This window comes from Pleurodeles waltl, chromosome 1_2 (assembly GCF_031143425.1).
Source record: "Pleurodeles waltl isolate 20211129_DDA chromosome 1_2, aPleWal1.hap1.20221129, whole genome shotgun sequence".
Taxonomy (NCBI): Eukaryota; Metazoa; Chordata; class Amphibia; order Caudata; family Salamandridae; genus Pleurodeles; species Pleurodeles waltl.
Window position 1 is genome coordinate 423,913,224 of NC_090437.1, and position 18,364 is coordinate 423,931,587.

Genomic DNA, 18,364 nt, shown 5'->3' on the forward strand with positions numbered 1-18,364 from the left:
GGCAAACTGAAAACCTGTACGTATCAAAAGACCACTGATCGTAATAGTCTATTACTCTATGAAAGTCATCATCCCAAAGCCTTACGGGATAACTTACCATATGGTCAATTTTTAAGCTTGCGCAGCAATTGCAGCAACACTCAGGCCTTCATTATGAACTCGACTGGAAAACCCGCCGAGTTCGGTGGTAGCGGTCTACAAAAGAACACCAGCGCGTTGAAGACCCCGCCGGCCACATAATGATCATTCCGGTGGGCCTGTGGGCGAAAACCGCATTTCCGCTAGACGGCCCAGCGGAATGCAGGGCCTGTACATTGCCGCTGGCTCCACATGGAGCCAGCGGCGATGTAGCAGGGCAGCGGGTGCAGCAACACCTGTCGCGCATTTCACTGCCTGTATATCGCGATGGGGCTGTGCACGGGGCCCCTACACTGCCCATGCCAAGTGCATGGGCAGTGCAGGAGCCCCCAGGTGGGCCCGAGGCACCCATTCCGCCAGCCTTTGCCTGGCATGGTGAACCGCCAGGGAAAGGCTGGTGGAATCAGGAACATTATGGGGCAGGCAGCGCTGCTTGCAGCGCTGCCCTGTCGGATATGTAACTTCGCCATCGCGAGGCTGTCTGACGGCGGAAGCCTGGCGGTGGCAGAATTACGCCAGTGGTGGTTTTGCCACATCGATTATATGGCGGTCTGGGCCACCATGCCAGTGGTGGTAATCACCCATGTGGTAACTGTATTGTGTGCTCATTTACTAAACAATTAGACACTGTGAATTTGGAATTCATAGTAACATGGCGTCTTTTAAAACATACCAATTGCAATACTAGCAACTGTATTTATATGATCACCTGTCTGTGGTTTACGCTACATTGGAATCACGTCACGAGCAGTTAGGGTCAGGATCAATGAGCATCGCAGCAATATTAGGTGTGGCCGTGATGCTACCAAATTAAATGTCCATTTTCTTGAGAAAAAGTACACTCCAAACGACATGTGGTGGATTGTTTTTGATGTCCCTAAGTATGTACCTAATGGATCTAAGTCCCTTTTAGAAAGAGAACAAAGTTGGGTGTTTAGATTGGGTACTCATATTGAGGGACTAAACAATGATATTCCTTGGATGAGTTTCCCCTCTCAATCCCCTTGAATTTGCTTGTTAGAACAACGTGGGTATAAACTTGAACATGTCATTTCTTATATCAGATGCTATTGGCACCTCTTCTGATATTTACTCCTTTTTCTTTTGTCACATATAACATAATTGTTTAGAATATGTGTGTTCGATTCAGTTTATGTATTTTTCTGCCACCATGCAGACTATTTAGCATATTATCAAACATTATTTGATTTTGTCTCTCAACTCAGATAAATGCTAAGCACAATAATTTCGTTCTTGTTCGTCTTTATTTTCTGAATTACCGATGTGATGACAATGGATATACTAACTATGGGCTATCACCCACTGGTTGTGACTCACACAAGTACTCTATTATAGATTTTTTGTGTGTACCTAAAACAACTCTCTCAAGTAGAAACTCTTTTTACTAAATATGGAGTCTTTCTTTATGTTTAGTACCTTTAACTATTGGGATAGTCCGTTTTCACGGGTAACCACAAGTTTAGGACCAGATGAGCAGAAGACTGCAGGGTTAGTCCTCTTTTTGTTTTGGGCACGAGTGTCATGCCGCGTAAAGTCAGTTTTCTATTTTTACCCTTTCAGGTGTAGGGGAGCTCCAATGTTCCGGTCAACCAATCAGCGAACATTTTCGCTTGTTGCTGGTCACTTTGCGTGTTACTTAACCTGAGGTACGTGTTCCTGTGACTGTTTCAGGGAAGCATCCTCGCAGTAGGTCTCTAATGCGGGACTGTTACCGACAAGTAAGTAAATCTGTACTTTTTTGAATGGGGCTGTTTTCTTTTCTTTTTATTACCATCTCAGATCAATGAGTACACTTAGACACACCATTTCTTCATGTTCATGACAGTGATTTTGAGTCATGTGTTACCGATGAATGTTGACTTGTCTTACAATTTAGACATGAACTGCATAATGTTTCTGCCTTTTCTGTAATATTGAGTGTGGTCAGATGTAAGAATGTAGTGGGGATAGTGAGTACTATGTATCTCACCTGTTTTGACTTAGGGATAGTATTTCTAGTGTGGGTCATTCATTATGTTGACAGTATCCCTGTTGGATATACAGTACAGCTTGCAATGTTTCCCCTATATCCATGTATATATAACGCCAGTCCTATGGCACGCCCGTCCCTATGGAACCCAGTCCTTAATTTTGGATGGTAAGCAAAAACTCATCGGTATCCCTCACAGTCACCGAGCATGGCATCAACTAGGTACCATGGTGTCCCTTCCAGCACATAAACAATCATCCCTGCAATACAGGCACCCTTGCACCATGGTGCAAGGGCATCTGTGTTGACTCTAGGCTGCAAGTTGTGCGCCAGTACTGAAGAAAGTACAGGGATGCGTTGTATTGCTGTAAATACTACGTATCACTGCACTTTCCTAATGGTGCAGCTTGGTGCTGCAAGATGGCTTGGGCACCAGACTCTGTCATTATTTTGTAAATTTGTCCTGTGTTTCTAGCCTAATGGTAGTACATCCTGTAAAAACTCTGGGTCATATTTACAACTTTTTGGCACAGGGCAGCGCCACAAGCCTTCTTGCTGCTTTGCCCTGCATCAAAGGAAAAGGGGAGGAATGTTGTGAGTCCACAAGATATGGCGCATTCCTGTCCTTTTTCCCTGTGCTGGTGCACAATGGGCTGCCATGCTCTATTGCAGGCACCATTGCAACATGGTGCATGGGTGTCTGCATTGTGGGACTGATTGTTTTTGTGGAGGAAGGGATACCGTCCTGAGAAAAACGATAATTTGAGGTGGTTTCCTCTTCCTATGTGTGCTGCAGGACGCAGCACACATGGAAAAAGGAAAAAATTAAGATAAATAAAGGTATTTCTCCTTGTTGTCCCTCCCTTATGCTTCCCATGGGACTATGTAGGCTTTAGATGCATTTCCAGGTTTACAAATCCATGTATATCTGGGAATGCATCAACATCCATGGGTGTTACACGTGAACACCCACAGCAACACCCCTGGAACGCAGAATAAGGAAACCAGTGACTTGTGCTGCATTGCGTTACTCCATATCCAAAAGGCCATGAAAAGCCATGCAAAGTGGCTTTGCGTGGCCTTGTAGGTAGGTTCCTGCAGCCTGCGCCATCAGTGCATCAAAAAAGTGAAGCACTGGCGGCCCAAACCGCCTGCAAATATAGCCCTCTCCTTTTACTAAGTAGACAGCGCAGATTTAAACCGGTTAAAACCTACCTAGAAGTCATAGGCTTCAAAAATCTCTGAAATCTCGGAAAGGAATACATGTATTGAGAGCAAAATGTGTTTTAGTACCAATGAGGGCACTGTTAAAAGTAAGCGTAAAGAAAAGCTAATAGATAGCCATTTGCCTAAAACAGGGTAAGTTAATAAGGGCCAGATGTAGCAAAGGTTTTTACCCATTCTGGGGGTTATGACAACTTTGGAGGAGGTGTTAATCCGTCCCAAAAGTGACGGTAAAGTGACGGATATACCGCCAGCCGTATTACGAGTTCCATAGGATATAATGGACTCGTAATACGGCTGGTGGTATATCCGTCACTTTACCGCCACTTTTGGGACGGATTAACACCTCCTCCAAAGTTGTAATAACCCCCTCTGTGTCTATGGGAAAAAGTGTTCGTACATATGGCCCTAAATTCCGTACACGTTGTACAGAGATTAGCCCTAAAAAATTAAATATAATATCGAAGCGGAAAATATTTATGAATAAAGTTGCTTTTAAATATTGTTTCTAGCATAAGGGCAGTTCATCTTTTAAAAAGAGTTTGCTTTCTGTAGTGGTTCACCATTGAGTGTCATTAAGTCTAATTTCGTGTGTGCTTCAGCCTGCCAAATGTGTGTATTGTTCTAATTTGTTAGAAAAAAAATCAAAAGCACAATTAGCTGAAAATGCATTTGGGTTTAATATAATTATATCTTGCATTGCACAGTATGTGTGTATTGTATAGTTCTTTATCTATGCCTGTAAATGATTCTGCACCTCTGCTTCTAAATTGATGGTGTTCTCCCAGCGCCCCTTACTGTGAATTAATCAAACAATTCAAAGACACCTGCTATTCCCATGTTATTAGTTGATCATGTTATATGCGAAAACTTAACACAATGTGTCTTTTAAATGCTCACAGATTAAAAATTGGAAATGATGTCGCTCCCATCACAAGAATGTAAGATCATTTGCATATTAAGGGTGGAGATTATTTTAATACGTTTCTGTATTAACTCTTTTTTATGCAGTAGCTTTATATATTTATTGTATACATATATATTTGTTAGGTATTTTAAAAAGTTTGAAACATATTCCATGTTACTGATACACTCACAAATGTGCAGTGGAGTAGTAAGTCCTTGTGGCTGTGTAGACTACCCCGGAGAGGAATTCATACCCTACATGGTTTTAGGTGGGAAGTTCTTTCCACTTCAACACATCCCTTCATGCCTGTGATTGAAGTTAGGGTCTTGTTGACTTGAGCACTGGTTATAAGTGATAATTGGAAGCGGGTTGAGTAGTTAGCATTGATATGGTTGATTCTATACTCGGAGGCATATTTATGAGTCCCTAGCACCAAAGGAGCAACACTTTACGTGACGCTTGGATGGCTCTATGCCCTGTGCCATATTTACAAGGTGGTGTTAAGCCACTTAACACCACCTTGTAAATCCAGCCCCTTCACACGCAGCACTTTAATGCTTCCCCAATTTACGTCTTTTTGTAAATATGAGGCAAGGCTAAAATGTAACGCACCCCAGTGGTGGCATTAGCAAGGCACAATGAGGAGGAATACTTTTATTCCTCTTTGTTTTTTGCTTTTTCTATGTATACTGCATTCTGCAGCACTGATAGACACAGCAAAATGCCAGACAAGATTGTTTATGTGCGGGAAGGTCTCCCTTCCTGCACATTATCATTTCAAAATTACACTTTGGCACTTCTGCAGCACACACAGAAGTGTCAAATCACCATTAGTGACTGTTTATGTGCAGGAAGGGACACCTTTCCGCACATAAACAATCAAACCCCTCAAAGCAGACTTCCTTGCATGATAGTGCAAGGATGCCTGCATTGGCACTGGCAGCTAAATTTATCCCCAGCGCAGGGAGAAATGCAAGCGTGTACTGTATTCTAATAAATACCGCTAATCCCTGCCTTTCTGTAGTGACGCAGTGCGGTGCAGCACTGCACTGCATGACTTCTGAGTAAATCTTGCCCTCAGTACCTTAAGTGATGGGTGAAGCCTCTAAGCACAGCACATGATGTAAATCTTTTGGGAAAGGATTTCATGAACAGTTTGGCATACAGAGTCCTTATAAAGAGCAGGTGATTTTGCCATTCTTTCAAGAATGCGTTTAGAGCTTTTCAAAGCCTGGTTCGCTGTACTCTGGGGACATGGTTCAATGTTTTAGCAAGAACATTTATGAGCCCAGGAAGCAGTACTTCAGGAAAACTGTCTTATGTACCATTACATGCCATTGTGAATCACTCCCTACGCTTTAAACTTCCTATAAGTAAAAGTACAATTACGGCATAGACATTCCCCATTCGTGTTTTATGCTAAATTTTAGATGTTTTGGGGCAAATTCATAAATGTGTGAAAGAGTATATACAATAGTTATACAGCAGTACTCATTCACATGTATGTCATTACAATGCTGCCAACTACCACGCATGCTTTTACCATTCATTTTTTTCAAAGCATGCCTTTAACCACACATATGCCGTTTACCATGCATTGCAAAATATGCTCCCTTTTTGGTTTTCCTGTTTAAGAAGGCTCCCTTGAGCCAATGACCTGACGAGCTCTGGTTGAGCACCTCCGTGCCAGTGAGTGGTACATAAACATGAGAGGACTTTTGGCAGCATTTCCAGCATTCCCACAGACAAAGCTGCTCTCTGGTGATGAAGAGCTAAACTCAGAAACACACTTCCAGAGATTTACAGCACTTGCTGCACCTACTAAGGTGAAAAACTACAGTTTATTTTATGGATATAAAACAAACTTTGACTGCATTTACCATGATGCATTGGGGCTGACTGCATGCTGCAATGTGAGGCAGGGTGCTCTATTTCCGGTTTTCATTGCAAAATATATACATTATATATGTGTGTGTGTGTGTGCATATATATATATATATATATATATATATATATATATATATATATATATATATATATATATATAAATAAATAAATAAATATAGACATTACCTAGTGGTAGTGGCAACTAGGTAGTTATAGTTAGGACCACGTTTCCATGGAAAAAGTGCTTTTTGACATGCCTATATATCTTTGGCACTGTCTGGCGAATCTTCACAACATTTTACAAATTTTACAAAAAAGTGTCACTATGATTCTTGTTGTGAGTGGAAAGTTTTGAGGTGATCAGTCAAGCTGGGGCTGAGAAACAATATGGGGGGGTCAAAAAAGTTTTGTTTCCCATGTTAATTCCAGTAGGACCTTTAGGCACGACTACAGCCCGAACCGCTGGAAGGAATTACATGAAATTTGGCAGAAAACTAGCTTTCGGTACGCAGACTACACTTTCACTTATCTTGTGTAAATCAGTTCAAACGTTTATGAGATATTAAAGGGAAAAAAATTGTAAATCTATTGACGCAGATCTTTTGTGAATAAATCGCAATAAATTGCAAATTTTCGTGACTCCACCCGCATATATGAGCGCTCTAATTGGCTGACAACAACCTGACAAGAAAGTTGTGGCTGCCATTTTATGTTATTGGAGAGGGTCTGCGGGCTGAAAATAGAAATGATAAGTGGTATAAAGGGTCAGGGTGGAGGTACACTAACCACAGGCGTGTGATATAGTGGTGGTTTGGGGTCAAAATATGGGTTTAAAATGGCTTTTCTTCACCATGCATGATAGTCTCAAATATCCTTAAATAATTGTGGATATGCAAGGATATCGTCGAATGTTCAAGGATATTCTTAAATATGCACCAAAAATTGTAAAAAACATCACAGATTCATTTTTACACTAAATCATTCGATCATACATGCTCTCAAATACTCATGTGCCAACTCACACACCCATTCAGACACTCATGCATTCACTCAGACCCACTCATAGACTTTACACACCCACTTTCATACCCACTCAGACACTCACACACTCACCCACTGATTCACTGACAGAGACAGGCCCTGTGACCAACCTCCGCTGTGCACCGCCATGGCACAGGGTTAAGTTTATTATAAGGACTTGGGTGCAGGACCTGGACACAGGCCAGACCCTGCGACCAACCACCAGCAGGGGTTGAAATAACATATAATAAATTCAAAATTAACTCACTTTACAAAACCATAGAAATTCACTGAAAAAAAACAAAGGTTACAGGGACATCATAGTTAGGTTCTGAATTTACTTGTACCAAACCATAGAAAAACAGCAGTCATAGTTAGAGTCCTTTCACATAACTATAAATCACACCCTAAGATAACCATAACTCATGCCCTTGCATGCACAGGTTTTTCTTCAAAATTTGACTGCTAATTTTTAATTTATAGTTTTAAGGATGTTACAGAAGTTGTCATGACTGCTGGAATCAGAGGTAATTAACAGCGCATGAGTTATAATTACTTGAAAGAACTCTAAATATAACTGTTGAATTTCAATGGATTCTAACGACTAAATTCAGAACCTTACTATAACATCCCTGTAACCTTTGTTTTTTTTTTTTGAATTTCTAAGGTTCTTTTAATTCTATTTCCTAACTGTAATGTCTCTGTAACCTTTGGTTTTTACAGTGAATTTCTATTTTTTTTAACAATAAAATAATTTTCAATACTAAATGATAATCCAACAACCACCACCACACACATCCTTTGGTTGTAAGCAGTGGGGGTTGGCTGTAGGTTACAGGGTTTAGGGGTATGTAAATGTAATGGGTGTTAAGGGTATTTTTAGACTGAAGGGATGGGTAACGGTTTTGGATGGTATGGGAATGTTTAGGGTTCAGGGCGGGTAAGGAAATTGGGTGGCAATGGTGTTTTTATGGTTTAGGTGTAAGGGTTTTGGTGGAAAGGCTATTTTTAATGTTTAGAGTGAGTAAGGGTCTTGGGTGGTGAGGGTATTTTTAGGATTTATGGGTGGGTAGAGCTATTGAGTGGTAAGAGTATTATATAATTTTAGAAATGGGGTCTCCAACATGACCAACAAAGTGGCGTGGCCCACTCCACCACCGAGGTGTGACTCCTTGCCCCCCCCCGGGACAACTCTGTTCACCAGGACAGCAAGCCACAGTGGCCACTTACAGCTGTCAGGGATGAGAGGCAGGCCCCAGGCCTTTCAGGGCTCTCTAACCACAGTGACTTTTGAGAGTGTGGGCGGTGGCCCAGCTGCCTTGCACCTTTTGACCACTCTCCCTTCCACCAGGTCAGGGATGGCAACCTTACACTGGTCCTACCCTCTGGGGCCCTGTACGTTCCCCCCAGGAGCAGCACCCCCAGAATTGTCAGGGTGCTTGTGGAAGCAGCCCCACACAATCCTCCCACCAGTACAGGAATGTAAATCTGCAACTGGTTTCCCAACCTTGCGTCTCTACCCCGAGGCTGGACCTGTGCCTGGCAAGCCAGGAGTTCTGGGGGAGTATTCCTACCCCCCAAGGGAAACACCATCTTCAGTTCTGTCTGGCACTGGTCTCCCAACCCCTGCCCATCTGGCAGGGCGTGGAGCCACTCCAGAACAGAAGTGGTATCACCAGGGTCATTCCTGGGGAGCTCTGACCCCAACCCCAACCCTCCAGTTCTCCACTGGGGACTACCTCCCCCTCTCACCCCGCTATCTAGTTCCCTGCACCCTGCACTCTGGAGCGGTACTGCCAAACACTGTGACTGGCAGGACGCTGGTGACAGCTGCCCCCATATCTTCCTGACACTATAGGGTCCCCTTCAACAGATGGCCTACCAGTGTAGGCTAGCCTCCCCCTGGTGTACCCTCATGGAAACCCACAGGCTCTGGGACTGGGTCTCAGCAACCTGGGCCTCTGCCCATCCCCACTCCCTTTCACCTAAGACAGAACAGGGGGCCCCCTCACCCATCCCACTATGCGGGGACCTACCTGACTCACTGCAAACCTCTCGTACCTCCCTTGACTAGGGAAAACCTGATCCACTCCCTTCAGGAGCCCCCCCCCCCCCAAATGCCACTTCAGTCTCTCTGGTACTCACCCAGAGGTCTGCCTCCAGTGCAGTTTCCCTTGAGTCAGAGAACTCATACTCCACTGGGTGTTGGCATAGCTCTGGAAAACAAGGACTGAACATAGGCTCTCCACAAATCACATCACACACCCCTCATATGGGTTAACCAAACTACCCTCCACCTCACAATCCAGTGCCTTGAAAAAATACCCCACATCACCCTCCTGAGACTGGTGAGACATTACCTGACTGTGTTGCGCCGCGTGGTGCGGTGCGAGCCGAGCATTCGGCTCGCGCCACGCAGCGCGTTCTCAGGACGCGGCGCGCCCCGAGACTTCTTTGTACAGCGCGAGGCCCCAGATATTATTTTGGGCCTCGCTCTGCCTTCTGTGGTGTCCCTGTTCTCCCCTGACCCCTCCTTACCTGTTTCTTTTTCTTTCTTCTTCTTCTTTTCTTTTTCGAGGCATTTTTTTGTCCTTTCTTTATGTCTTTCCCCCTTCCCATGTTACCTTTTTCTTCCCAGCATTCCTTGGTCCCTATTTTCTATGGTTCCTGTTCTATTCTATCCTATGTACTTTTTCCCTATCTAAAATGGTGTATTTTTACTTCCTGTTGGTCACTTCCTGTTTCTTGGTATATAAGGGCTCTGTTTTCTCCCTTTCCTTGCGCTGCATCACTTTCTGCTCAGATTGTGTCTTCGCTCCTGATTCTTAGCCTTCGGTTCTGAATCTTTTCAATTTTGCATTTACCTGCATTTTATTCCTGTTTGATTCCTGGTTTTGTTTTCGTTTCAGGAATCCATTTTTTGGAGGTTTTTTCCCCTTTATTGGGGTTTTTTCCCTCTGGCACTAATTCTAAAGGGCACGGTCTGTTCTTGGCGTTTCCACTTCCTGCAGCACCGTGGCTACTAGAAAGAGTCGCCCCTTTCTGGGCCAAAGCCGAACCCTCAAAACCTACGCCACTAGATCTGCGGTTTCCAGGCGCCAGCAGCACGTGAGTCGTGACAGAATGCAGCGCCAAACCATTCCGACATCTTCTGATACTATGGATGACACAGTGGCGGCGGCTGCAGATCCTGATTCGTCTTTTTTGACTACTATTCAACAACAAGCTCAGGAATTGCAACAATTGCGCAACGAGAATGCGGTCTTACGACAGGCTTTGGCCCTCCGCAGTGGCGATGTTCCGACTATCTCCGCCTCAACGCCTCGCTTCTCTGGTGAACCAACTAAACTGCGTGAATTCCTGGATGCATTAACGGTTTACTTCGCCTTCAGACCTAGCCAATTCTCTCATGACAGGACAAAGGTGGGATATCTTATTAGTGCATTATCCGGTCCTGCCTTGGCCTGGGCAACCCCGATGGTGTCATCCAACGATCCAGTATTGTCGGACTATTCTGCCTTCGTGACCCGCTTCAAACAAATGTTTAGTCGCCCAGGATTGGAAGCCTCGGCAGAGGAAGCATTATGTGATATCCAGCAAGGTTCCCAGGATGTCCTCCGATATATTACACGTTTCCGTCAATTAGCGGCAGAGACCACTTGGGTGGAGCGTACCCTGGTAACTTTGTTTCGCAGAGGACTTAAGGAAGAAATTAAGGATGAATTAGTACATTCCACCAGAGTTGAAGATCTTCGTGGCCTCATGGATCAAGCACTTTCCATCGAGTATCGTCTTCAAGAACGACGAATGGAGAAGAGAAGGAGTAGGGGAGCGTCTCAGCCAAGCTCTTCACGGATGTATCCACCTCATCCTGAGGAATCTCGTCCTCCTGCTAAAGATATAGAAGGGGAACCCATGCAAGTGGATACTGCTCGAGGGCCACTCTCTGCTAGTGAGAAGGAAGACAGACGGAAGAAGGGATTGTGCCTCTACTGTGGTTCTGCTGGTCACCTGCTTCGTACATGTCCTGTACGTCCACCTAGACCCTTGGGAAACGCCACCTCCCGTCCTCTGTAAGAAGGGAGGGGACGGGATCATCGGCTATACCTTCTATCAGCTCATTCAACGACAATACAACTTACTTGTTCGTGTTACGAGTCATATTACAACTACCTGATGGCCGCCAAGGAAGAACTATGGCATTATTGGATTGTGGTGCTAGTGGTATATACATGGATAAGACATGGGCCACTAATCTGCAAATTCCCACTCAACCCAAAGACATTCCTGAACAAGTACACACCGTGGATGGATCTTTAATATCCTCAGGTCCAGTCGATACTACGACCTTGATGTTAAATTTACAGTTTGGTAATCATCAAGAACACCTCTCTTTTGATCTCATTTCATCTCCCAACCATACCATTATTCTCGGAATTCCATGGTTTACTAGACATAACCCATATGTGAACTGGGTAACCCGGACAATTTCTTTATCCTCACAGTTTTGTCAAGAAAATTGCTTTGCTTCCGATAAATATTGGTCACCAAACAGATTAACACCTATGAAGAGTACTACGGAATATTCCATCAACACTGTCCAAGGGGTTCCTGAACATTATTTAGAGTTCCAAGACGTGTTTCAAAAACCATCCAGACCTGTATTACCTCCACATCGAGAGTACGATTGTGCTCTTCTTTTGGAACCTGGAACAGTCGTTCCCTTTGGGAGGATGTATTCTCTCACGGAACCTGAAAAGGAAGTTCTTAAGGAGTATCTGGAGGAAAATGTACAGGGTGGTCTCATTGTTCCATCATCTTCTCCAGCAGGGGCTCCTCTCTTTTTTGTACCTAAGAAGACCAAAGATCTTCGTCCTTGCATAGACTTTCGAGGCCTAAACAAGATAACTATAAAGGATCGTTATCCTTTGCCCCTCATTAAGGATATTTTAGAGGCAGTCAGAGGGGCTCAACGTTTTACCAAGTTGGATCTTCGGGGAGCTTACCACCTTTTACGTATAAAAGAAGGAGACGAGTGGAAAACAGCATTCAGGACACCGTTCGGTCATTTTGAATATAAAGTCATGCCCTTTGGTCTTACGAACGCTCCTGCTATATTTCAAAGGTTTATGGACTCAATATTTTCCGATCTCTTGAACCAGACACTCGTAATCTACTTGGACGACATCCTAATTTTTTCCAGACACCCCGAACTCCATTCTTCTCATGTGAAACAAGTCCTTCACAGACTCCGAGCACATCAACTATTCTGTAAACCCGAAAAGTGTGAGTTCGATAAGACGGAAGTCATATATCTGGGTTATCATTTAAGTTCCACTGGCATAGCTATGGACCTAGAAAAGGTACAAGCAATTCTAGAGTGGCCTTCTCCCTCTTCTATCAAAGAAACACAATGTTTCCTAGGATTAGCAAATTTTTACCGACAGTTCATTCAAGACTTTGCTAAACAGACCAGCCATATAACCCATACCTTAAAGAAGGAAAATCTAAAACAGGGGTTTGTCTGGACCAAGGCGGCTGAAACAGCTTTTCAAGAATTAAAGAAGGCATTCACTCAAGCTCCCATCTTGAGACATCCAGATACCAATAAACAGTTTATCGTAGTTACCGATGCTTCCGAAAAAGCTATTGGAGCAGTCTTGCTTCAACTTCAAGAAGATGATGGTCTTGAACATCCTGTTTTCTATTTGTCCCATATTCTCTCTTCAGCTGAACAACATTACTCTGTACTAGAAAGAGAGTTGTTAGCTCTGAAGACAGCCTGCATCGAATGGAGACAGTTTCTGATGGGATCCAAGGAGCCTTTCGAGGCGAGAACAGATCACCGTAATCTGCAATGTCTACGTAATTTTGTATGCCAAAATAGTCGCCAGGCGCGTTGGGCCTTTTTCTTTAGTCAGTATGACTTTTACATCACCTATATTCCTGGATCTCAAAACATTCTGGCTGATGCTCTGTCTCGACGCTATCCAGATTGTACTCCTTCCCCATCTCAGTTTCTACTGGAGCCTAGTAAGATCATTGGAGTTGCTCAATCTTTTCTGGATGAGGTACAACTGGAGTATTCCAGCCTGTCTAATAGCGAAATAGAGAAATTAAGAACCTTTTTATGCAAGAAAGAAGGATTCTTTTTTCATCAGAAGCTGTTATTTCTCCCTACTAACAGAGTGCGAGACAAAGCATTACAGATGTGCCATGATTCACCGGTTGCTGGACATAGAGGTATTAAGGCCACACAAGAACTTCTTTCGCGATATTTCTGGTGGCCTACCTGGAAATCAGATGTTGAAAGATATGTTCAGGCTTGTCCCATATGTGCCCAAGTCAAGATCCCCCGTAGCAGACCTGCAGGATTACTACAGCCTTTGCCAGTTCCACCAACGCCATGGCATACTATTTCCACTGACTTTATGTGTTCACTTCCGCCATCAGCTGGAAACCAGGTTATCATGGTCACTGTTGATTCTTTCACTAAGATGGCCCACTTTACTGCTCTAAAGAAATTACCAACATCCCAAGAATTGAGCCAGATATTTATCGACCATATTTTCCGTCTCCATGGACTTCCACATACCATTGTGTCTGACAGGGGTCCCCAGTATATTTCCCGGTTTTGGAAACATTTTTGCAAGACACTGAATATCAATATAGCACTATCATCCGGTTTCCATCCTCAGACCAATGGACAAACTGAGCGTTTGAATCAAGGACTAGAACAATACCTTCGTTGTTTTTGTAATTCCAACCAAAGCAACTGGAACACTTATCTTCCTATTGCTGAATATTCCTACAACAATTCTGTCCATAGTGCCTCCAAGGTCACTCCCTTTTTCTGTTCCTATGGCTATCATCCGACCTCTTTTCCTACTGCTCCTCAATCTACCTCTCCTCTGCCTGCCATTACATCTTTTTCCAAACGTCTCCTGCAACTCCATAAGCTCATTAGATCTAATTTATTGCACACTAAGAGGTATATGAAGAAGATCGCTGATAAGAAACGTGGACCCACTCCTGATTATCACCCTCAGGATAAAGTCTGGCTTTCTTCCAAATTCTTGCCCTCTCGTCTTTCTCTGAATAAGTTCACGCCTCGCTATTATGGGCCTTTTCGTATTCTTCAGTTGCTCAATCCTGTCACTGTTCGTCTTCGCTTGCCTCATACTTGGAAAATTCATCCGGTCTTTCATGTATCCCAACTCAAACCTTATGTCCCTGATCCTTTCTCTCGTCAGTTTCCTTGTCCTCCTCCTGTGTTGGTGAATGATGTCCCTGAATATGAGGTTCAAGAAATTTGTGACTCTCGCCTTTTTCACCGGCGTCTTCAGTATTTGATTCACTGGAAGGGTTATCCTCTTAGTGAATGTTCTTGGGAAGATGCTTCTTCTGTTCACGCCCCTCTTTTGATTTCTCGTTTTCATTGTTTGTTTCCCTTCAAACCTGGACCTTCGGGGGGGGGACCTACTGTTGCGCCGCGTGGTGCGGCGCGAGCCGAGCATTCGGCTCGCGCCACGCAGCGCGTTCTCAGGACGCGGCGCGCCCCGAGTCTTCTTTGTACAGCACGAGGCCCCAGATATTATTTTGGGCCTCGCTCTGCCTTCTGTGGTGTCCCTGTTCTCCCCTGACCCCTCCTTACCTGTTTCTTTTTCTTTCTTCTTCTTCTTTTCTTTTTCGAGGCATTTTTTGTCCTTTCTTTATGTCTTTCCCCCTTCCCATGTTACCTTTTTCTTCCCAGCATTCCTTGGTCCCTATTTTCTATGGTTCCTGTTCTATTCTATCCTATGTACTTTTTCCCTATCTAAAATGGTGTCTTTTTACTTCCTGTTGGTCACTTCCTGTTTCTTGGTATATAAGGGCTCTGTTTTCTCCCTTTCCTTGTGCTGCATCACTTTCTGCTCAGATTGTGTCTTCGCTCCTGATTCTTAGCCTTCGGTTCTGAATCTTTTCAATTTTGCATTTACCTGCATTTTGTTCCTGTTTGATTCCTGGTTTTGTTTTCGTTTCAGGAATCCATTTTTTGGAGGTTTTTTCCCCTTTATTGGGGTTTTTTCCCTCTGGCACTAATTCTAAAGGGCACGGTCTGTTCTTGGCGTTTCCACTGCCTGCAGCACCGTGGCTACTAGAAAGAGTCGCCCCTTTCTGGGCCAAAGCCGAACCCTCAAGACCTACGCCACTAGATCTGCGGTTTCCAGGCGCCAGCAGCACGTGAGTCGTGACAGACTGTCCCTGACACTTAACTCACACTGTTCAGGGGTGTCTTCATACTTTACTACTTTGACTTCCACCAGGGGGTAATCTCCCTCCCTGTCACTCTCACCTACAGCCAGTAGAGCGTCCCTCCCATCACTATGTATATGACTCCTAATGGTAGTTCCCCAGTTCACCTCAGGGATCTTGCAAGCAGCGCCGCCATGGAGGATTCCCTGGGCCAGGGGAATACCGGCGGGAAACCGCTGGTTCCCCTTTTCTGACCGCGGCTTTACCGCCGCAGTCAGAATAGCCCTGGAAGCACCGCCAGCCTGTTGGCGGTGCTTCCGTTGCCCTCCGCCCTGGCGGTCATAGACCGCCAGGGTTGGAATAAGGGCCTAAATGCCAGGCCTGTGACCCTTACAATGTTTAACCCTATTGAACAAGAGGCCATACATCCAATCCGAATGTTGGTGTCCTCCCCACCGCCAAAACATAGAGTTAGTATCATCTAAACAAAAATAAATGCTCTCAGCTATTTCTCACATCCAGGCTGACTTAGACTCAATCAGAAAGGTAAGACTACTCTGCTACTATCCAGAGATCCCCCAACTGTTTTAGAAAATGTATTAAACAGTCAGGACATCGTGTTAGGGCAAAGGAAATTAAAAACAAAGGAGCACACAACAGATGCACTGATTTCAAAGGTAGCAAGCATGGGGTATATGCAGCCATAAATAATTCCCATTAAAGGTACTGCCACCAATCCAAAAATTACCAACTTGTAAAAAACAAAAACAAAATTGCCAGAAAGCATGCAATAGTCTTCCAGAGGAGTCAGTCCAGTGTGTGATACAAATATACGTGTACTCATCCGATGTGTACAGAGATCTACCCATCTTCGTTCAATCCAATCGGGGACTTGCTGCTTAAGAGAATGATGTACTTTGACTCAAGGATACTGAGATTCTTCTTCCTGTAACCTCATCTCTGCATCAGCATCACCCCATTAAGCCTAAAGAAAGACAGTGTCAATATTTCCTTCATTTATCTTATTTCAATGCATAGCAGTAGAATGGGTGAAATCAGCATTTTGATTGCTCTCAGATGCTCTAAGATCCCCTTCTTCACAGGGAAGATTGTGTTGCCTACATATTATAGACCACAGGGGCACTCTAAGACATACACACAACAATCACTTTTGCAATTGATAAACTTCTTCATATTACCCATCTTTCCATTTGGTAATCAATAGCTCCTCATATTACTGCTGTTCTTGCACGCCTTGCAGTCATTACATTTGTTGAATTCTCCCTGGTCAAATAGCCACCATGTCTGTCTCTTCCCTCCCATACAACTGTTGAACAACATGTTCTTCAAGGACCAAGGTTTCAGGTACTTTATCAGGAGGTGTAGGGTAACATTACCCCCTATCACCGGATCACCCGATAAGGTGCCAATACTTATTGAGCACCCGCCTGATAGTAGGGAACTCACTTCAGAAAGTAGTTACCATTCTCACCTTCCCCTCTTGATCTTGCATCCTCTGATTCTTCACCCATAGACTTGAGAGAGAGAGAGAGGGAGAGAGAGAGAGATTTGCCACTCTGGCACTTGCTCTTCTAAGCACAGTGGAAGGGTACCCCCTGTTCTTAAATCTCTTGACCATTCGCCTCTCCTCTTCCACATATATCTGTTTAGTACTGCAATTCCTCTTGGCTCTAATCAATTCACCAAAAGAAATGCTCCATTTGAGCTTCCTGGATGAGAGCTACGAGTTTGCAATACACTATTGCCTGAGGTTTCTTTCCTGTGTAAATTTAACTGAATGACATTGCTTTCAGTCTTCACACACACATCCAGAAAATCCATTTCAGTCTGATGTGACCTGAGTGAAACATAAATTCAAATCATTTGCCAATATTTGTTGAAGAAATTTGTCTAGTTCCCGGTTAGGATCATCCCAGATCATAAGCAAATCAGTGATGTACCTTGCTCAGAACAATATAGGGCATATTTATTTTCATTCCAGGGAGCGCGGAGCCGGTGTAGGTGTGACGGACCCGTCGTACTATTGAATTTTTTTTTATATTGATTGGACCACTTAAGCCCGGTGCTATCCCTATGGGGCCCATCCTTTAATACGAGAAGGGTTCCTGCCACATATATTTAATTTATTTTACTACAAGAGTGAGGCTTTGGTATGTTTTTTAGGTCCAGATGAATCACACCTTGATCTTTGCTGACTATTTGAGCGAGAAACATGTTGACCTTTTTCATTTTGGCAGTATAGGGACTTCCGATCCCGCCCCTACCAAGTCCCTAGACTATAGGGTTTGAGGTCATTAGACAACATAATTGAAAAGGGTAAAATAGACAATCTGATTTTCCCCTTACCCATTGTTTTTAATCTTGACAGAGGCGCATTTTCTTAATACATTTTTCTATTGTCATTGTCCCCTCTAGTCAATTTTAACAGTCCCACATAACTGCACTCACCTCCGGCAAACATCTCTAATAAAAGATCTATGGTAAAGAGCCCCCTTGAGGGGCCCGTCAGGCTTTGCAGTGCTGGCCTGACAAGGAGCAAAGCCCAATGATGAAGCAGGTCACCAAACGGTGAGTGAGGGCTTTTGTTCCTGATTCAGGACACCCACAGGGACCTAACGATCTTTCCCAGATTGTGATTTGATCTACCATCTTTACTGTGGAACTGTGCATCCATTGTTTTGTGATTTATATGGGAGTATTATGCACAGGACCATTCTTTTCTAAGAATCTCCCACTACACAGGCCCTCCTAGTTTTTTGTTTTTGACATATTTAGGAGCCCCTTTGGCATATTTAAGAGCCCCTAACGCCACTGGAGTTTCACTTTTTATGGCGCTCCAGTGGCGTAATGCCCTGCGCTGTATTTACAAGGTGGTGCTTTTTGTGGCTTACTGCCACCTTGTAAATACGTCTCCTTCACACGCAGCAGTTTGCACAGAAGGG